The 22,732-nt window shown below is 36.0% G+C and overlaps 1 protein-coding gene across 48 annotated transcripts in view; it reads right to left on the bottom strand.

The window, feature by feature from the left end:
- PTPRD (protein tyrosine phosphatase receptor type D) overlaps window positions 1–22,732 on the bottom strand; it is a 2,126,684-nt gene that overhangs the window by 884,926 nt on the left and 1,219,026 nt on the right. Inside the window, exon 1 of one of the 48 annotated variants that reach the window (XM_067041516.1) lies at window positions 13,087–13,103. The exons of the other annotated variants lie outside the window; for them this stretch is intronic. The gene's annotated coding sequence lies outside the window, so the exon portion shown is untranslated. Of the gene's footprint in view, window positions 1–13,086; window positions 13,104–22,732 lie in introns of those variants that run through there. 48 annotated transcript variants of the gene reach the window in all.

The raw sequence follows: 22,732 nt of genomic DNA, 5'->3' as shown, positions 1-22,732 counted from the left end.
AATCAACAGTAACAGAATAATAGTGGAGGAATTTAACACCTCACTTACACCAATGGACACATCATCAAAACAGAAAATTAATAAGGAAATATAAGCTTTAAATGACACAACAGAACAGATTTAATTGATATTTATAGGACATTCCATCCAAAAACAGCAGATTATACTTGCTTCTCAAGTGTGCACGGAACATTCTCCAGGATTGATCATATCTTGGGTAACAAATCAAGACTCAGTAAATTTAAGAAAATTGAAATCATATCAAGTATCTTTTCTGATCACGATGCTATGAGATTAGAAATCAATCACAGGGAAAAATACGTAAAACACATGGAGGCTAAACAATACGTTACTAAATAACTAGACATCACTAAGAAATCAAAGAGGAAATAAAAAAATACCTAGAGACAAAGGACAATGAAAACATGACAATCCAAAACCTATGGGATACAGCAAAAGCAGTTCTAAGAGGGAAGTTTATAGCAATACAAGCCTACCTCAAGAAACAAGAAAAATCTCAAATAAACAATCTAATCTTGCACCTAAAAGAACTAAAGAAGAACAAACAACACCCAAAGTTAGTAGAAGGAAAGAAATCATAAAGATCAGAGCAGAAATAAATGAAATAGAAACAAAAAAACAATAACAAGGATCAATAAAACTAAAAGCTCGCTCTTTGAGAAGATAAACAAAATTGATAAACCATTAACCAGATTCATCAAGAAAAAGAGGGAGAGGACTCAAATCAATAAAATCAGAAATGAAAAAGAAGAAGGTACAACAGACACTGCAGAAATACAAAGCATCCTAAGAGACTACTACAAGTAACCCTATGCCAATAAAATGGACAAGCTGGAAGAAATGGACAAATTCTTAGAAAGGTATAACCTTCCAAGACTGAACCAGGAAAAAAATAGAAAATATGAACAGAGCAATCACAAGTAATGAAATTGAAACTGTGATTAAAAATCTTCCAACAAACAAAAGTCCAGGACCAGATAGCTTCACAGGTAAATTCTATCAAACATTTAGAGAAGAGCTAACATCCATCCTTGTCAAGTCTTCCAAAAAACTGCAGAGGAAGGAACACTCCCAAACTCATTCTATGAGGCCACCATCACCCTGACACCAAAACCAGACAAAGATACTACAAAAAAAGAAAATTACAGACAAGTATCACTGATGAATATGGATGCAAAAATCCTCAACAAAATACTAGCAAACAGAATCCAACAACACATGAAAAGGATCATACACCATTATCAAGTGGGATTTATCCCAGTGATACAAGATTCTTCAATATATGGAAATCCATCAGTGTGGTACACCACATTAACAACCTGAAGAAGAAAAACCATATGATCATCTCAATATATGAAGAAAAAGCTTCTGACAAAATTCAACACCCATTTATGATAAAAACTCTCCAGAAAGTGAGCATAGAGGTAACCTACCTCAACATAATAAAGGCCATATACGACAAACCCACAGCGAACATCATTCTCAATGGTGAAAAACTGAAAGCATTTCCTCTAAGATCAGGAACAAGATAAGGATGTCCAGTCTCACCACTGTTATTCAACATAGTTTTGGAAGTCCTAGCCATGGCCATCAGAGAAGAAAATGAAACAAAAGGAATACAAATTGGAAAAGAAGAAGTAAATCTTTGACTGTAGATGACATGATACTATACGTAGAGAATGCTAAAGATGCCACCAGAAAACTACTAGAGCTAAGCAATGAATTTGGTAAAGTTGCAGGATACAAAATTAATGCACAGAAATCTCTTGCATTCCTACACACTAATGATGAAAATCTGAAAGAGAAATTAAGGAAACACTCCCATTTACCGTTGCAACAAAAAGAATAAAATACCTAGGAATAAACCTACCTAGGGAGACAAAAGACTTGTATGCAGAAAACTATAAAACACTGATGAAAGAAATTAAAGATGATACAAATATTTGGAGAGATATACCGTATTCTTGGATTGGAAGAATCAGTATTGTAAAAATGACTATACTACCCAAAGCAATCTACAGATTCAATGCAATCCCTATCAAATTACCACTGGCTTTTTTTTACAGAACTGGAACTAAAAATCTTAAAATTTGTATGGGGACATAGAAGATCCCAAATAGCCAAAGCAGTCTTGAGGGGAAAAAACAGAGCTGGAGGAATCAGGCTCCCAGACTTCAGGCTATACTGCAAAGCGACAGTAGTCAAGACAATATGGTACTGGCACAAAAACAGAAACATAGATCAATGGAACAGGATAGAAAACCCAGAGATAAACCCATGCACCTATGGTCCACTAATCTGTGACAAAGCAGGCAATGATATACAATGGAGAAAAGACAGTCTCTTCAATAAGTGGTGCTGGGAAAACTGGACAGCTACATGTAAAAGAATGAAATTAGAACACTCCCTAACACCATACACAAAAATAAACTCAAAATGGATTAGAGACCTCAATGTAAGACTGGACACTATAAAACTCTTAGAGGAAAATATAGGAAGAACACTCTGACATAAATCACAGCAAGATCTTTTTTGATCCACCGCCTAGAGTAATGGAAATAAAACAAAAATAAACAAATGGGACCTAATGAAGCTTAAAAGTTTTTGCACAGCAAAGGAAACTACAAACAAGATGAAAAGACAACCCTCAGAATGGGAGAAAATATTTGCCAACGAATCAACAGACAAAGGATTAATCTCCAAAATATATAAACAGTTCATGCAGCTCAATATTAAAAAAACCAAACAACCCAATCCAAAAATGGACAGAAGACCTAAATAGACATTTCTCCAAAGAAGACACAGAGAAGGCCAAGAAGCACATGAAAAGCTGCTCAACATTACTAATTATTAGAGAAATGCAAATCAAAACTACAGTGAGGTATCACCTCACACCAGCTAGAATGGGCATCATCAGAAAATCTACAGACAACAAATGCTGGAGAAGGTGTGGAGAAAAGGGAACCCTCTTGCACTGTTGATGGGGATGTAAATTGATACAGCCACTATGGAGAACAGTATGGAGGTTCCTTAAAAATCTACAAATAGAATTTGCATATGATCCAGCAATCCCACTACTGGGCATATACCCAGAGAAAACCATAATTCAAAAAGACACATGCACCCTAATGTTCATTTCATTACTATTTACAATAGCCAGGACATGGAAGCAACCTTAATGCCCATTGACAGATGAATGGATAAAGAAGGTGTGGTACATATATATAATGGAATATTACTCAGTCATATAAAGGGATGAAATTGGGTCATTTTTAGAGATGTGGATGGATCTAGAGACTGTCATACAGAGTGAAGTAAGTCAGAAAGAGAAAAAGAAATATTAACACATATATGTGGAACCTAGAAAAATGGTACAGATGAACAGGTTTGCAGGGCAGAAATTGAGACACAGATGTAGAGAAAAAACCTAAGGACACCAAGGGGGAGAAAGTGGCGGGGCGGTTGTGGTGGTGTGATGAATTGGGAGATTGGGATTGACATGTATACACTGATGTGTGTAAAATGGATGACTAATAAGAACCTGCTGTATAAAAAAATAAATTAAATTAAAAAATAAAACAATCAAAAGGCAAATTGCTTATAGTATTTAAGATGGTTAGTGAGAAAACATACCTAGTTATTCTATAATAACAAGATACATTGTAAAAATGGCAGACAACTAGACTGATCTAGGACTAGTCAATGAGAAGTACAGAAGTAAGGGTATTTTTTTGTTATTTTGGAAATTTTGTGGGATGGCATCAAACTGCTATTTCATATTCACCTATGGTTTCTGTTCTATATTTATAGAACTGGTCACTTTGAATCTTATGCTCATCATTTTTTTTTGAAAACTGCTAATTAAATCTCACTTTTGATTGAACACTAATCTGTCTCAATTGTATATGCATTAAGAAATAGGGTTTACTAAAGATAGAACTTACATCTAGTTATAAAATTCTATTATGTTAATCATGGGCTTATCAGTAATCATGAGGAAAGAACTGTTGTCATGGATCCAGTAGATCATGTTCCCTTGTAAGAGATATGTCCTAAGAACTTTCCTAAATCACTGATTTTTGTGAATACAAGAAAAAATTCAACCATAGGGTCCTGTTTTCCTATTTTTATATATTAGTTTATACTAACAATAATAATGAAAAGAAAAATGAGAGTGTAACATATGGATTGGAACTGAGATTTTAATGGAAACAGAAGAGTGCAAAGCTGGAAGTAGTAAATATTCACGTATACTTAGCACAGGGTACCTGACAGAATCCCAAAGTAAATCATAGATACAGGGATCATTCACATGGTCTCAGATGGAAAGTGAGAATGCTGTCGTCAATGATAACACAAGCAAAGGAACAAACATTAGCTACTTCATTGCCCTTGTTTGTGATCATCTACTAAACATAAAATTCAATTTTTCTTTCGACTTGAAGATTCAGTTTAATTTTCCTATGAGGAATACTTGTAAACAGTTTAAAAGACAGATAGTACAAAAGATCTTATAGCAATCACATCTGGTCCCACTTTTTTCCACTCTCCAGCTGGGCTCAAGGCACCAACTCCTTTCAGTTCTTTTAGCTACTGCTTCCATGTTTTAAAAGTAATTAATGCAATTCAACCATTCAATAAATAGTTACTGTCTCCAATGTGCCAGGCACTGTTCTAGGCACTTGGGCAAATGAGCAAACAAAGAAAGACACCTGCCCTCATGGAACTTGTAATCTAAAGGAGAGGGACACAAAAATAGATTTGATAAATTAGTAGAACATAGTAACTTATATAGCATAATAGAGAATAACTACTATGGAAAAGAAAAAAGAATAGGGCAAGATGGGTGGAAAGTACTAGAGGGAAAAGTAGTCAGCAATTTTGAATAAAGTGATCAGGGTAACCTTTCAAAGAATGTGACATTTGAGCAAAGACTTGACAGAGAGAGAGTTGCCATATGGATGTTTCCTTAGAGTTCCTGTACTCTATGCATTTGCTACTTTTATTCTCTGTTTTTCCTATTTTAGACATTCCTGAAATATCTGTTGATCCTTGAAGATTCACTTGGATTTAACAGTATGGGATTTAAAGCATTTTATATGCTCTGTGTACATGGGTAGGGCTTGTTGATTGGTAGAATTCATTTTAGGGTGATAAAGCAACACATCATCATTTCTATTGGAAAGCCCCAAATATTAGTATCTTACTTATTTTCTCTAGGAGGGGTCAGTTTCTCTAGAGAAAAAAACTCTCTCTCTGTATATATATAGTTCCTGGTCTTGGAGCATAAGTATGGCTGCTGGCCTTGTAATGGATTAGGGAATAAAACTGAGGGTCTTAGAGAATTTTATTTAATTTCCATCCTTCAATATTCTTGGTGTTTTGCATTCAGGAACTTCCTCAATAATTTCTCTTTGAGAGAAGGAGATAATCTACTGGCTCTTGTAGATCTGAGTCGGGGTTGTCACTGGCTACCTGGAAAAGGATGGTATATCCTAGGAGTCTAAGTGTGCCTTCAATAGATTTGTCCACTAGTTCTCTTATTTTCAAGCCCATCTTTTACTCTCACCTTCCAGGGTCCCTGGTCTCTTAAATTCCTAAGCCTTTCTGGGAATCTGCTGGAAAATCACCTTGCTTCTTACCTTTACCCTTTCTCTGTGCACATTTTAGCATTTTCTGTTTCATTAATTCAGTTAACGTATCTCAGACCAAGTTCCATTTGCCAAAATTGCGTTTAGATCTTGTCCAGCTGCAGTTTCATTTTCTATTCTGTCATTATAGATACTTACATTTTTAATTCTTTTTTTAGTACTATTGGTAGAGCTCCTGACGGCACAACAATAGATATGAAGTCAATTGACCATGTTTAACCAGAAGTCAGTACAATTCAGTTAAATAAATATTTATCTGGCCTCTATCTAGTGAGAGGCACTGTGTAAGGTGTTATTGGGAACACACAAATTATTAGAACAAGATTTCTAGGCTGCAAAGGCTCAAAGGTTTGTGTGGGAGACAGATACAACCTTATACAGCCCTAACTCAAACCAGATTGATAAATACCATATGCTGAGTTGAACAGTACCCTCCAAAAATGCACATCCACCAAGAACCCCAGAACATAGCCTTATTTGGAAATAAGTCTTTGCAATTGTAGTCAAGTTAAGATGAGGTTATATTGGATTAGGACCCAATGGCTGGCGTCTTTATATGAGAAAGGAGAGGGACATTTGGATACAAAGACACAGCGGAGACTTGGGGGAAAAGACCATATGACGACGAAGTCAAAGATTGAAGTGAGGCAGGTGCAAAATAAGGAACTCCTGGGGCTACTAGAAGCTGAAACAAGCAAGGAAGGAGTCTTCTCTAGAGGAAATATGGCCCTGCTGAGTGAGACCTTGATTTCAGATTTCTAGCTTCCAGCATTTGAGAGAAAAAGTTTCCTTTGTTTTAAGACACCAGGTTTGTGGTACTCTGTTATGGCAGCTCTAGGAAATTGGAACATGTTGTAATTCCAGTACAAAGTGAAATAGGGGAACACAAGCAGAACACAGCTCACCACATGTAACATAAGAGAGACGAGAACCTCTGCATTTACCTTGGATCAAGTGGAAATTCTACAAGTGAAAATGTGTTTGACATTATTAAATTATATGAAGCTCTTGATTATTTGACTGCTTTTTCAGTGATAATTGCTAAAATGAAGGTTTTTTACCACATCTACACATTTACACTTTAAAATCACATCTTTTCTCAAAAATAATACCTTCTGAATATATCTGAGAAAATAAAAGCACACACAGTTAACATCATGCAGTCATTATTTCTGAAAGAAAGTTGAATTGCAATTACAAGGCATTTTTGGCTCATGAATTTCTTTTCTATCAATAGCCATGCCCTCATTACATCTAGGCTGGCTTTCTAACTTCATTAACATTGAGAGTAACTTTTAAAGAAATATTCTATTTTATTTTATTTTTTTTTTTTTTTATTTTTTTTTTTTTTATTTTTTTTTTTTTTTTGTGATATGCGGGCCTCTCACTGCTGTGGCCTCTCCCGTTGCGGAGCACAGGCTCCGGACGCGCAGGCCTAGCGGCCATGGCTCAAGGGCCCAGCCGCTCCGCGGCATGTGGGATCTTCCCGGACCAGGGCACGAACCCGTGACCCCTGCATCGGCAGGCGGATTCTCAACCACTGCGCCACCAGGGAAGCCCTCTATTTTATTATTATAATCCAAGTTGTTACCAAGATTATCTCAGATAAAGCAAGAGTAATACTTTTTGGCATATATATTTTAATGTCTTGGAAGTGGAGATGAATGTTTAAAAAACTGAAGTCTAGAAAGAGATAAATCTTGTTTGACAAATTCTAAAGACATCTGAAGAAAGTGAGAAGTGCTGGTGATGTAAGATTCAAATTGTTAACATTTTCTCAGCAATTACGTATGAATTAACCAACCAATCGTTATAGAATTGATGCTTCTGAGACATTTCCAGTAAGCTTTGCGACCTAATTTTTAAAAGTTAACCAAAATCTTTAGGGAAGCTGAACTGGTGAAACAAGCTATGGCTGTAAGTGCACTGCAGTTATCTGAAAATTGTTTAGATAGAGAGGAAAAAGACTTCATTCATCATTTGTAAGATCAAACATTTCCACGTGAGTAACTCACAATATATAATAAAATAGTTTGGTCCAGTTTCTCTCTTGGAGGCCAAGCACATACTAGCAATGCTGTTTTTTCAAGCTTAAAAAGTTGAGTCTTTATTTTCTTCTAAAATCCTATAGCCTCATCCAAAACGAAATTGTAGCTTGCCTCCAGGCCTGTGCCTCCTCCTGTATTCCCTTTATTGATAAACTGAAGCATGCAATTGTCAAGAGAGAAAACTGAGTCTTCCTAAGCTATCATTCAGCTCTAACATCCAGTCAGTTGCTGAGTTCTTAAACCACTAATCTCATGCCTTGGCCTCTTTTCTATTCTCTCCACCACTGCTCCAGGTAGGATCCCATTACTTCTTGACTAAATTACCATAGTGGTCTCCCAGGTGGTTTCTCCTAGACAATTTTCTACACCATTGCCAGAATGATCGTTCTGAATTACAAATCTGGTCAACTTAATCCTTGTTTAAAATCCTTCAATGCTCCCTGTAATTTTCAGAATAAAATTCATACTCCTTAGCTTAGCACAGAAAGCCTTTTATGATCTTTCATGTTAGTAGTTCAGCATGATTTCCCAAGACATCATACATTGTTTGCTCTAGCTGCACTAAACCATCAGATCAAAACCTTGGGGCACATTCTGTTCATCTCCACCATGCCCTTGCCCATATTCTCCTCTTAAAGTGGGGCTACCCTTCCCCACCATTTATGATAAGCTGATGAAACGTTATCCTGCAAAACTACCTTCAAATGCCACCTCCTTGGTGGGTTTGTCAACCATTAAGTTGTAGTATAGCCAGGTAACCAGTTTAATATTTGAGCTTTCAGCCTGGAAACAAATAAAGAAAAAAGGGCATTTATAACTATGGTATTTTTAAGTAAGTTTTACTCTTACCGTATGTGATCTAATTTGTGATAGACTATTCTTTTTTTTTTTTTTTTGCGATACGCGGGCCTCCCACTGCTGTGGCCTCTCCCGTTGCGGAGCACAGGCTCCGGACGCGCAGGCTCAGCAGCCATGGCCCACGGGCCCAGCTGCTCCGCCGCATGTGGGATCCTCCCGGACCAGGGCACGAACCCGCGTCCCCTGCATCGGCAGGCGGACTGTTGACCACTGTGCCACCAGGGAAGCCCTAGACTATTTTTTAATGCAATCTCTAATGCATAATAGCTAAGAGTAGTGTTTAAGAGCATGGCCTCTGGAATTAGTCATCCTGTGTTCAAATCCTGGCACTATCATTTGCTGGCTGGATGATTTTGGGCAAATACTCCTCTAAGCATCACATTGCAACCAAGTAAATACCACTGACTGATGGCAAAGAGCTCATATTCATTTGCAGATCGTTCATGATTTCATCATACAAATCCTAGAACTGTATTTTATTTTATTTATTTTATTTTTTAAACATCTTTATTGGAGTATAATTGCTTTACAATGGTGTGTTAGTTTCTGCTTTATAACAAAGTGGGTCAGTTATACATATACTTATGTTCCCATATCTCTTCCCTCTTGCGTCTCCCTCTCTCCCACCCTCTCTATCTCACCCCTCTAGGTGGTCACAAAGCACCGAGCTGATCTCCCTGTGCTATGTGGCTGCTTCCCACTAGCTATCTATTTTACATTTGTGAGTGTATATATGTCCACGCCACTCTCTCACTTTGTCCCAGCTTACTCTTCCCCCTCCCTGTGTCCTCAAGTCCATGCTCTAGTAGGTCTGCATCTTCATTCCCGTCTTGCCCTAGAACTGTATTTTAAAAGGAATAGGTTTATAGGTACTTATAAATAGTCTAGATCCTAAATGATGTGAATAGAAAGAATATTGCTGTAATATGTTAAACACCCGCTACAATAATCTTTGGACGGCCAAAATACTAACAGAACTCAGCACCGTCTAATGTTATGTTGCTTACTGAAGCACTATTTCTTGAGAATAAATCATTGGAAAGAGAAGCAAGAGATGGACTTTGTGGTGAAATATTCTTTTTGTAATTCCTCACCTGTTCTCACTAGGAATAGAGCCAATCTACTAGAAACTGGTATTTGCTACCAAGGGTTGCTATTTACTGCCTCAGCTTTATCAACAGAGAGAATCCAAATAATGAATTCAGAGTAGTTTTATCTTCTATTTAACTGTACCCGATTAAAATACACATATAATTAGAAGTTTATTTTTCTAGATTAAAGTTATTAAAATGGATATTTTGATGCAAAAATTAAACATAATTTATTCTACAGAATAATATTTTTGTGTTGAATTTTCATCACATGAATTTATTTAAACTACAAAATTCTCAAACACTGTGAAGCATGCTGGGTTAATTAGCATTAGAGAGCAAAAATATCATTGCATGTTATTTACAGTAGAATCTTCAAGCTCTTTTGGCGAGATTCATGTTCTAGCACATTTTCCAGAAATATCATTTAATAGTGCTACATGATATAAGTGATATAAATTAAGCTGAATCATGAAATGAGGCACTTATTTTTCTTCTCAGCCTTTCTGAAGAGTATAAGAGAAAGAAACAGTAATTTATTTGAAAGTCTTTGTTCCTTTTTTTAAAAACGAAAAATATTATTTTCACATGAAGTTCATGTTTTTGAGATGTGGCCCTAGGACAACTTGGTGCCCTGCTCTTGCCTGACCTGTAATTTTGTGTCTCTGCTATATTTTTTTCTGCTCACACCAAAGGACATCCCAACACAAACACTTGAGTTCACTAGGTAAACTCTTAAGAAACTTGCTTTAAATGAAACAAAACAACTTATAGCAGAATATCAGCTTTCAAGAGAAAGTCACAAATCAACATTAGGTGGTAGGAATAAAGCAAAAGCTATCCAGCTGATAGAATCATTTACTTTACCTTATCTCATAGGTCCACATGCCTGCCTCTAAAATCAATACTTCTTGGGGCTGACAAAGACTCCTTCCTCTTTGACCTAACTTTAATCAGGTTCCCCGAGCTCTCTGCTGCACAAGGTCTGACTTCGAGCTTCCCTCACTGTACTTCAAGAATCCAGTTTGGGCAAGAATACTGATGAGTCAGCTTAGTGAAAATTTCCTACCCTTGGTATTTGCCCATTCTAGATATCTGATTTGAATTCCTTATCCCCCTAACTCAAAATCTTAACACCCTGGGCTGCCTTCAGAAAGAAATCTATTGAGTACATGTAGCAAGAATCTCCCTTACCCTGGTTATTTCCTCTTAGTAATTTTATATTCACTGACCTTACCCTGCTCTGCAGTTATATAAATCCCTGCTTGTCCTCACTGGGGTCGGAGTTTAGTCCCCTTTCTTTCCCTGGCTACAAAACCTCACTGTAGTAGCTCCCTTGGAATAAAGTCTGCTTTACCATCTTTAACAAGTATCATGAACAATTTTTCTCTTGTAACAAGTCCTCAGATCAAATATTTCCTCTTTTCTGGTCTCATAGAACCAGGACACATTTCTTTGAGGCTACAGAATTACAGAAAACTCTCTCTTAGTACATCAAAGAGGGTTTCTAAAAGAATACTACTCCATCACAGAGTAGAATCTTTGATACTTTATATTGTCTATGCTGTTTCATAAATTTTTTACATAGAATCTTTGAAGACAAAACATGGCACAAAATTTATTCAGTTCATCTATTCTCTCAACTGTACTGCCATAATCTTACATAGTAAGTGATCAAAAATATTGACTGAAAGAATTTCAGTTGTATATTTGTAAAGAGTAGAATTTTCCAGCTTATTCTTGTTCTCCATTTGGGAATAGAGGTTTCTATTCTGAATTCAGCTCAATTTGAATATGTAATAATTTAAATAGGAATCTCTCTTCCTGAGATGAATCATGAGTTTCCCCCTTAGAATGGTGTGAAGATGCTTGTTTCTTTTATTTTTCCTACCTAAGATTTAATTTAGAATCATGTTATGGGAGTTGGACATTTATCTGAGAACTTTCTCTACTATCCCAGCATTCTACAAATTGATTGGGGAAATAAAATACTACCCTGAAAAGAAACTCTCATTCAGGATTCCCTATGGGTCTAATTTGTTCCAAACTGGATATACCAAGGCAGCAACTTCATATAGGTGGTTACTGTTTTGGTTCTGCTGATGTTTGTATAGTGGTGCTTGAAGAAAGAGTAGGAGGACAGAGAAACCATTTGAGGATTTAATGACTAAGCATGGTGGGACACACCATAGAGAGGGGAGGTTTCAAAATAGCCTTACTACACACAGATGTACACCTTGCACTACTGAGTCCTTATCTAGTTTCCATACCTGTCCTATCATCAAGTTGCACACTCTCAACATGAGGCCTTGTCTATTGCTTCTCTCCTTGCTTCTTAACCTTTCTCCCTTCTCTGGCCTATATTATCTGCAAGTGAAATGTGCTGAAGGTAACTGATACACTGAGGGCCAACTTCCTTTAAAAGAAATCAGCAGACCTGACTTGACAACCATGTCTTTAGCTAAAAAAGGCAGACACACAAAAAATGCCCTAATTTGTAGTCTATTTAATGAATAGTTATTGCATGCCTACTATGTATAAAACACTTTCACATATGGTACCACATTTAACGCTGGGTGGTAGAACCATGTTTGATATGTAAATGAATACTCCAAGGGAGTAAATAATCAGTAACCATAGCAAATAAACATTACTACCAGGATTCAAACTCTCGTCTATTTGAATCAAAGTTTGCACAGGACACAATAGGAAAAGGCAAATGCCAGTAGGTAATTACTAGCATTTATGGCATGTTTTAGTTGCTTTCATTAAATCATCTCAAAAAACACTATGAAGTAGATATTTTCATTTCCAATTCCAAATAGAAACTAAAGGTTCACATAGATTAACTTGTGTGAGGTCACAAAGCCAGAAGGTGGTTGAGCAGGCATTTAATCCACATCAAACACTTAATTGGTATGCTATGATGTTATGTGGCCATATGACAAGATATGTGCAGAACTTCAGGAGAGGTCCGAATATTATGTACAGCTACCACCAAATTAAAAAGAAAATTGATAACAAACTGGACAATATCACCAAAAGACTTCAGAAACAAGGCATTGCTCCAGTGTCTTTCTATTTGGTTAGTTTGGGAAACTCTCTAATCCTGAATTACATTAAAAAAAATACTCCCAAAAACCTGTTGCAGAGAAAATAAGTAAAGGTTATTATCATTTTACTTAAGAAGAATTTAGAAGAAGAAAGCTCTTTCTTGCATGTGATTTTCTAAACTTACCCCATAATTAGCTGTGAAAATGAGATTAGAAACTCCTATCTCTGACAACCAAATCGTTCCTTAATCTAAGCTGCAATCATTATAGATATTTAAGGCTTGGAGATCCACCATTGTTTTAAACAGAATACAGAGTCAAAACTCTCATTCTCCATTTGAAAAAATCACTGAAACCAACTGACCTGTACTTTGCAAGAAACTGTGTTCATTGACTGTATCCTAAGTAGATAAAAATAGAAGGTATAAAGCAATTAATTAAACTAATCAGTAAACAATAATCCTAACCTTGCACATTAACTTTTTATCCCAGTGTCAATAATAGGTTTTAAGAGGCATTATGAATTACAGATAAATGTAGTGAAATATATTGCAATTTTAATTTGCTAGCCCTGTTTATTCTCAACAAAGGAAGTATACATGTAATACCCTGAAAATGTGTTTTCTAATTAAACATTTCTTTTGTTTAATTAGTGCCTCATGTCACAAACATTAAATCTGACTTCATTTGAATCAAAAGATTCTATTTGATCCTCAAAAAAGCTAAATAAAATAAGAAGTACCAGCTTTACTATACCCATTTAAAAACTGTAGAAACTGATGATAAGAGAGTGTAAATAATCAAGCTAGAATGTTAGAGCACTTTGAATTGCAATTGGAGTCTAACTCCAAAACAATAAATGTGAATTAGATCAAAAAATTCCAAATTAGAGAGGCTTTTAGAAGTTGCTTAGTCAGCATAGACATTGGTTTCTACATTGTATATGAGAAAAGAGAAATAAGATCCTTTCAGTGTATTGAAGTGTGTATAGGAGATCTATGTTTGAGCACTTGGGGGTGAGGGTAGAGCAAGAAAACTCTTCTAGGAGGTTATAACATTGTACCTGTAAAATAGGTCTATACCTGGGAAGAAAGCACTAGTATAAATAGCAGGTACAGAAGAGGAAACCTGACCTCTGATTTTCCCAGCGAAAGGTGGAGAGACTGCAGGATCAGTCTGCAGTCTAGCCTTCTAGCTGCTTCTGCTTCAAGTTGTGTTCGAGAGAATCCTAAATCTAGCTGTTCAAAGTACAATGCAATCTTCTCATCTCTCTTAAGTGGAGTGAAGGTAGGTACTTAGGAGTTGTAGCAATCAGGAAATAAATGTTTTGCTAGTAACAGCACAGGCCTGGGATGTGTTTAGGTTACTTATCTCTGAAAGGGCCTTCAATAAAAGTCCACTCAAACTGGTGGGTCAATACACAGAGAAGAACAACAATGGGCTATCAGCTGTTTAATCAATTCAAATGGTGTTCATGACACCGTTGGAAGATTATCTCTATCTCTCTGATCCAAAATCTGTTAACACTTGATTTTATGTGTTGATTTCTTTATGTGTGCAGGCACCCAAACATACATGTGTGGAAACAAGATACCTATCAGTGTCTCTCTATAGACGTTTTCGACATATTCAGTACTTTTGAATGTTCAAAATCTAGGCATCTTTTAGCTAGTTAAATGCATAGGAAGCTGTTTTACTCTAAGAAATAAGAGGGAAATAGTTTATTTCTCAGTATTTCCTAGCTATTGTCAGTGCTAGCATAATTTTCACCATTATTTGTTTCTTTGAAGGTGGGAGAGATATCGGCATGTGCATTATTAAGATAGTCTGAATATGGTAATTTTCATAATGAGATTTATTGCGAATGCCTCCTGGAATAAAAACAGGACTGCTCTATTCTAAAGCATTTAAATGGCTGTAGGATAGTTACGTTCCATTATTTTTAATGGAACGAAATTTGTATTCTGTTCATTAGAATGCTGAATGAGTTGAAGAAACAAGCTCTGTTCTTATATCACTCATGAAAAGAGGTAGTGTATAAAAAATTCAGTTTTGTGGTGTCACACACATGGATGGAATTTAAATGAATATAAATTAAAAGCAAATACCCCATCAAAGAATGCAGGTGATTTTTTTTTTTTTTTTTCTGTTTTTGGTAGTTCATGATTTCATGGCACACACCCCAGCTCAACAAAATTTTATCAAATGTATATAATGCTGCAGCTAACATTTGAAAGATGTAAAGGCTTCCTATTTTTCACTCACTTCTATCATGCCTGATGCAGTGTTTTGTTTATGGTAGAAATGTAATGAATGCTTGTTCAATTAAAGCAAAATAATTTAAGATGCAATGGGATTGAGTTACAATGTGACTGAACAATTTGTCCATAAACTCTAAACCAGTGTCAAAATGAATGGTTTGTATTTTCATTCCCTAATTCACCAAAATGAATCTAAAATATCTCTAGGGCAATTTATCCTGTTTTATTTATTTATTTCTAAATATGTTTGAAATAACTGATGAGATACAGTAAGCACAAAGGACGATGACAATCTTCCATTTTGTTTCTATAGTTCTCCAGACACTAATAGCATTTATTAGGGTAATTTACTTTGTCGATTTCAGCTTCCTGATCTTTCCTTTTTGCTCATTCCAGCTCCCATGTAAATCTTACGACTAAATATTTATAATACAACTCATCTAGATTTTACTTATTTATCTTTACTACTAAATTTTAGCATAGGCCAGATAAACTTAAGTTGACTTTTAGAGTTTCATTGATCTTAAAACGAATTATTCTACAGTGAACATGATCTTTCCTTTTTTTTTCCTTCTTTGTATTGCTTTTTAGCAGCAAAAGACATAGAAGCTGGACGTCACCAAGCTTGCCTAATTATAAGATATAGCTCCTGAAACTTCTTGTATCTTTACCCACAGTATTTTCTGCTTTTAGATATACAGCTAAATTACAGTGGGAACTACAATTTATTAAATCTGTTGAATGCTGCTATATCACAGTGGTTACATATATATATTTCACAATATCTCTGTGAGGTAGATATTACTATCCTAGAAAATTAAACTATGTTAAGTATTGATACCTGTCTAGAATCACTAGATTAAAAAAGACATAGAAATGGAATTTTAGAAGCTTCCCTATTCAATTCAAAAGTCTGTATTCTTTCTACCATACCAGATAATAACTTGAAATATAACTTTATTTATAACTTTGAAATAAGGCTGAATGGAAACCTAGTCTGGTGAAATCCATTTTTTGATCAGTATACTTGCGATTCCCCAAACACATTGATTTTGCTAACTTACAGGTAATACAAGATATATTTTACTTCCACCTTTTTGTAATCATAAACATATTTATTATTGTAGAATATTGCTTCCCAGTCCTCAGCTGTCTAAAAACAAGGGAAGGAAAAAAAAAAAATCTCTAAGAGCACCCTGAATTTGGGGTGGAATCCTTATGTTATTCATTATCCTTAAGATAATTTTCTGTATTATATTAACAGTCACCAATGCTTGCTACCTGGGAGCTACTCAAAGTCACACAGAGTCAAACACAGAGAGAACTTAAGATGTTGAGAGTTTTTCTTGTGAATTTCCTCAGTAAATATTCTAATTAATTGACATTTATGTATATGTGCCCATGTGAACCTTATGGATATTCTCATAAATAAAATAAGGCTTACCATCATACAGTTTACACCACAAAACTTTATGTTTGACGCACACTTCTAAGTCCATAAGAATCCTCAAAAAACTTTACATGCTGACAATTAGGATATGTTTACTTAGAAATATCCTTCACTTATCATTTTATATCACTATGAAACATATTTTTGTATGAAATTTTCAGTCCATGAGATTCTAACATGAATAAATCTTGCTCTCGTGCTTTCTCTCTCCCTCTCTCTCCCTCCCTCCCTCTCTCTTCCGCTCTCTCTCATACTGTTTTCACCCTAGTATAACATCTGACAAGGAATCAGTTCCCCAAATATCAACTGACTGGATTCCAGGTTAGGAAGCTTTGAAACTCTGCTATTAGAAAATCTTTTTTTAAATATATGTAGAGCTTCTGCAACTGACACAGGATTAATCTCCAAAATATACAAGCAGCTCACTATCAAAAAAACAAACAACACAATCAAAAAATGGGCAGAAGACCTAAATAGAGATTTCTCCAAAGAAGACATACACATGAAAAGATGTTCAACATCACTAATTATTAGAGAAATGCAAATCAAAACTAAAATGAGGTATCACCTCACACTGGTCAGAATGGCCATCATCAAAAAATCTGCAAACAAATGCTGGGGAGGGTGTGGAGAAAAGGGAACCCTCATTTACTGTTGGTGGGAATGTAAATTGATACACTCACTATGAAAACAGTATGGAGGTTCCTTAAAAGACTAAAAATAGAACTACATATGACCCAGCAATTCCACTACCAGGCATATACCCAGAGAAGACCATAATTCAAAAAGATACATGCACCCCAATGTTCATTGCAGCACTATTCACTATAGCCAGGATGTGGAAGCAACCTAAATGTCCATCAACAGAGGAATGGATAAAGAAGATGTGGTATACATACACAATGGAATATTACTCAGCCATAAAAAGGAATGAAACTGGGTCATTTGTAGAGACGTGAATAGACCTAGAAAGTATCATTCAGAGTGAAGTAAGTCAGAAAGAGAAAAACAAATATCATATATTAACATATATATGTGGAATCTAGAAAAATGGTGTAGATGATCTTATTTGCAAAGCAGAAATAGAAACACAGATGTAGAGAACAAATGTATGGATACAAAGGGGGAAGGGTGGTGGTGGGAGGAACTGAGAGATTGGGATTGACACATATACACTATTGATACTATGTATAAAATAGACAACTAATGAGAACATACTGCATAGCACAGGGAGCTCTACTCAATGCACTGTGGTGACCTAAATGGGAAGGACATCCAAAAAAGAGGGGATATATGTATACGTATAGCTGATTCATTTTGCTGCACAGTAGAAACTAACACAACATTGTAAAGCAACTATACTCCAATAATAATTAATTAAAAAATATATGTAGAGCTTCTGAAACAAAATTATTCTCAAGTTAAAAAAAAGACTCTGATTAAGGTGATTTATAGATAAGTTAAACAAGACACTGTTTTTTGTGTTTTTTTTTTTTGCGGTACGCGGGCCTCTCACTGTTGTGGCCTCTCCCGCTGCGGAGCACAGGCTCCGGACGCGTGGGCTCAGCGGCCATGGCTCACGGGCCCAGCAGCTCCGCAGCATGTGGGATCTTCCCCGACCAGGGCATGTACCCGTGTCTCCTGCATCGGCAGGCGGACTCTCAACCACTGCGCCACCAGGGAAGCCCAACAAGACACTGTTTGACCCAAGTAAAAAACTGAGGACATTATTAGCCAAATAACTCTTCGTAACATGTACATACAAGACCAGTTTTTACCCTTTCATGAATCATCCAATGTGGTTTTGTAGGGGAAGAAAGCGTTAAGAGTAAAATAACAGAATCAACTATGCCAGTTATCTCCCAAGAGAAATATAGCTTGGAACTAAGTGAGCAAAGCAGGATGCATGACATGATGCTCAGCCTGGTATCTATCAATACATAAAATTACATTAAACAAAATCAATCACAGATACATTTACCAAATTACAGCCACTTTATGGTCAACAATTTTCCCAGAACTCTCAGGAAACACACAACAATCCTTTTATGAGTCTTTGGTGAGCGACTTCTGTGCTTCTGCAAATATTTTTACTGAGCTTATTGAAGTCTCAAATTAAACTCTCCCTCTAAAATTACCAACTCATTGACATCTGAATTTGCCTTCATCTCCTCCTCTACAACGTTGATAAAATAGATGGCCCTTCTCTGTTTTAAGACGAATCTCTCCACTGCTCTTGGTTCCTTCTCATTTACATATCTTAATCTAGAACCTTGGTCCAATGTTTATTTTCTATCTTGATGATAATTTAAATGTCTTCCTCTCTATAGTCCATTTCTTTCTTTAGTACATAAGATTTTTTACTCCTCCAAAAGTGGTACTATTTCAAGTTCTGTGCTCTGCTCACTCTATAGACTTTCAAAGGATATACATTTGAAAGTACATCCTTTGTAATTGTGTATCAGTAGAGAGGTACATCAGTACCTCTTCCCACCCAGTAGCTTGAGCTAAAGACCTCTTCAGTCAACCACCTCTTGAATATCTCATTTCTCTTGGAAGACTCACAGGAATGTCAAACTCAAAATACAACTGATTACTCTTCTCTAAAACTCTTTTTCCTTCTGAATATTTTATGTTGGTAAATGCAATCCCCCAAGCTTTAAACAACGAGATAATTCTCCATGTGTCTTTTATTTCACCTCCTTTCCATAATTAGGAATGAAGTTCTGTCCACCCCACCCCTAAGCTTCACATCTGTTTCCCCCTCATAACCCACTGCTATTTCCTTTATCATCTGCACTAATTAGTCTTCTATCTGGTCTCTCTACATCTAATTTTGATGCCTGAGAGTTTATGCTCCACATTGCTGCTAGTATTGTATTTGGAAAAACTGCAGTTCTGATTGCCTTATTCCCGATTCTTAACCCTTTGATACCTCCTCATTTTCTACAGGATAAATTGTAAACTTATTCACCTGATGCACAAGGCTCTATACAATCTGGTCTCTGCCTCAGTCTCTAGCTTATTTTTCAAGGGTGACTTGTAGATCCCCAAGAACCAAGCTATATCATGCCTTCTGGCTAATTTTCCAGCAATTCTTGGCAAAAAAACCCCACACTCAACCAACATTCAAAAAGCCACATGCTACACTGAATAAAATGTGGCAGAAACAGCAAATAGGCTATCAAAATATATGCCTTCACTTCCCTATCATAGAGCCATTATTAGAAAATCACCTTGCATTTACTTTGACCATGACATAGGTCTTACCAAGGGATTGGAAGTGAAATTGGCCTGGGTCACTTTTGAGTCAAGTTATTCAAGGATCATTGTACCTTCTCTATGCTCTTTCTTTTCCCCTTTTTGTTGACCAGATGCAGAGAACAATGAGTTACTAGGGGAAGGCAAAGCCATAAGATGAAAGAAGTCTGAATTCCTGAGACACTGCATGAAGCAAAGCTGTCTGCTAATAAGAATCATTCACATTGCACTGTTAATTGAGGGAGACATAAACTTCTCTTGTGGTAGACTACTAACATCGTGGGCTATATTTTTTGCAACAGCTAGTGTAACCCTAGATAATACAAGAGACAAAAATGAGTCAAATAAAATGGAATCTCTGTCATTTAGAAGTCTTCAGTTTAGTTGTGTCATATTTTTCTACAACGTTATCAATATAATTTTTAACAGCTGTATAATATTATACTCAGAGAACAGATCATTTGCTCATTCTCTTATTATCAGACATTTCATTTCTAACTTTTCACAGTGATGCAAAACAATGATTAATAACTTCTGGAATGTAATTTGTTTCTTTTTCTATGTTATTTCCATAGTCTAACTCGGGGTCCCCACCCCCCGGGCCACCGGTCCACAGCCTGTTAGGAACTGGGCTGCACAGCACGAGGTGAGCGGCGGGTGAGTGAGTGAAGCTTCCTCTGCTGCCTGCTATCGCTCATGTTACCGCCTGAATCATCGTTTGCTTTACCGCCTGAACAACTGCCCCCCCCACCCAGCGCCCCGCACCTCTCCATCCATGGAAAAATTGTCTTCCACAAAACCGGTCCCTGGTGCCAAAAAAGGTTGGGGACTGTTGGTCTACCTCCCTTGAATAAGATTGCTGATCAAAGGTTAAAAGATTTAGATGAATCTTGATACTATGGTTTGATCCACTATAGAAGGCTGATAACAAACATCTCTGAGTTGGAAGGTTGTCTGATTCTAGGAGGTTGACTTTTAAAGTTTATGACACTGATACACAACATTGTAGAAACATTTTTATTTAATTACATGAAGACACTTTATGGCATCTTTATTTTTTTATAAAAATACCTTTTATTTACTGAAACACACTCAAGTCATTTTCATAATAATCATTTTTCAGGTAAGAAAAATTATTAAGCTTAGTAATCTTGATCAATTAAATGATAAATCTGCAGTGATCTATGGTTGGGGTTAAAAAAGAAGTGATTTTACATTAATACTTGTTAGAAGAGGTTTGAAATAAAGTATACAAATATGGAACAGCTTTCCAATGTGCCATTTAGTCTAGGGAATAAGAGACTTCCTTGTAATCCCTGAATTTACCATGATACTCACTAAAGTCAAATAAAGCTGACAAGTGAAATTCTAAAATCCTAAGAAACAATCATAGTTTAGTGAAGTAACATTACTTTGTCTCTTCTTCTCATTTCCAGCACTAATCTGTGCAAAGAGACCAAGGCATTACAGAAATGGAATAATACTATCATGCAAATATTTCATATCTGTCTTGAAAAATATTACATTTTGACTTTTTTTTATGGCAGACAAGTTTTAAGGACATGAAGTAGAATCACTTTTCCCTTTATAAACACAGATTTTGGATTTAAGATTTAATAAAAATAGTTTGATCTCTCATTATGGTCTACTGTTTTAAGGCAACATGGATAGTATCGAGATAGTTTTATTTTTAATCTCATCTACTTTTTATCATAATATAAAATCATGAAAAACAGTTAGATGTGAGTAGAAGTTCACGATGGAGGGCTCCTCATTGACTTTCAAATGCGATGATAATTAAGGTGGATAAACTCCCTGCTCTTCATCCTACCTTCAGGCTCCTGGATTGAGCTGATTTATGCCAGCTCAATCTTTTGACTTTTCATCAAGGTGTTCACTACACAGCACCTTCATTATAAGCTATAGTTTTCTCTATCATTAGAAGAAACACAAGTTAAGTAAGCTTTCCTCAAACAGCAGTGATTGCTTTCAAGTTCCTGAACATGCTGCTGGAGGCTTGATGAGAATGATTGATTTATCACATTTTAAATAGATTCTTAATCTGCAAATCAATAAAAATGTTTCACTTCAGCAGTGGCACAGGGTGAATGACTCACCCTTGAAAGCAAAATGAACTAATGCTGCCTTTCTTCCTTTCTCTAATACACCCAGATTGCAACTGTGCTTTTTCTTTGCTTGGATTGCTTGCTAAACTCCAGTGCTTGGGAGTGCATAAGGTTTCAGCCTGGTTTCTCCATAAATCAAGTCAGGGATTAACTGTTAATTGGCTATGACTGTTATTTCAACACTGTTGTTCTCTTTGTTATGTAATGAGAAGGTTAAAACTGAAACATTCTTTAGCTGGACACAATTAAAATAAAAGGTTGAAACACACAGGATATGGCCATTACCTCAGGATGTGGAGAATATTGTACCAAAGTGACACACAATGCTTGCTGGATTCAGAATTTGTAGAAATTAATTATGGAAATTTAAATAATGGGTGATTAGCTTTATGAAGTCTATCAAGGAGTGAAATTAAAACACATAAACTCAATGCTCCACATGCCATCTACTCTTCATACTTTACTAGGACACAGTAAATTCTAAACACTTTTTTTTTGTAATTGAAATATAATGATGTACATCATCATGATTCAGTATTTATATATATTTTGAAATGGTCACCATACAAAGTTATCACAATATTACTATGTTCCCTGTACTGTATGTTATATCCTCATGACTTACTTATTTTATAACTGGGAGTTTCTATCCCATAAATCCCCTTCACCTATTTTGCCCATCCCCAATACCCTTACCTTCTAGCAACTACCAATTTTTTTCTGTATCTGTGAGTCTGTTGCTGTTTTGTTTGTTTTGTTTTTTAGATTCCACATATAAGTGAAATCATATGGTAACTGTTTTTCTCGATCTGACTTATTGCACTTAGTCTAATACCCATTAGATCTAACCATGTTGCTGCAAATGGCAAGATTTCACTCTTTTTTATGGCTGAACAATAATCTACTCTCTCT

The sequence above is a fragment of the Kogia breviceps genome, chromosome 8 (genome assembly GCF_026419965.1).
Source record: "Kogia breviceps isolate mKogBre1 chromosome 8, mKogBre1 haplotype 1, whole genome shotgun sequence".
In the NCBI taxonomy this organism is placed as follows: Eukaryota; Metazoa; Chordata; class Mammalia; order Artiodactyla; family Physeteridae; genus Kogia; species Kogia breviceps.
The sequence above is the reverse complement of the archived record's forward strand: the minus strand, read 5'-3'. Positions and strand labels throughout refer to the sequence as shown.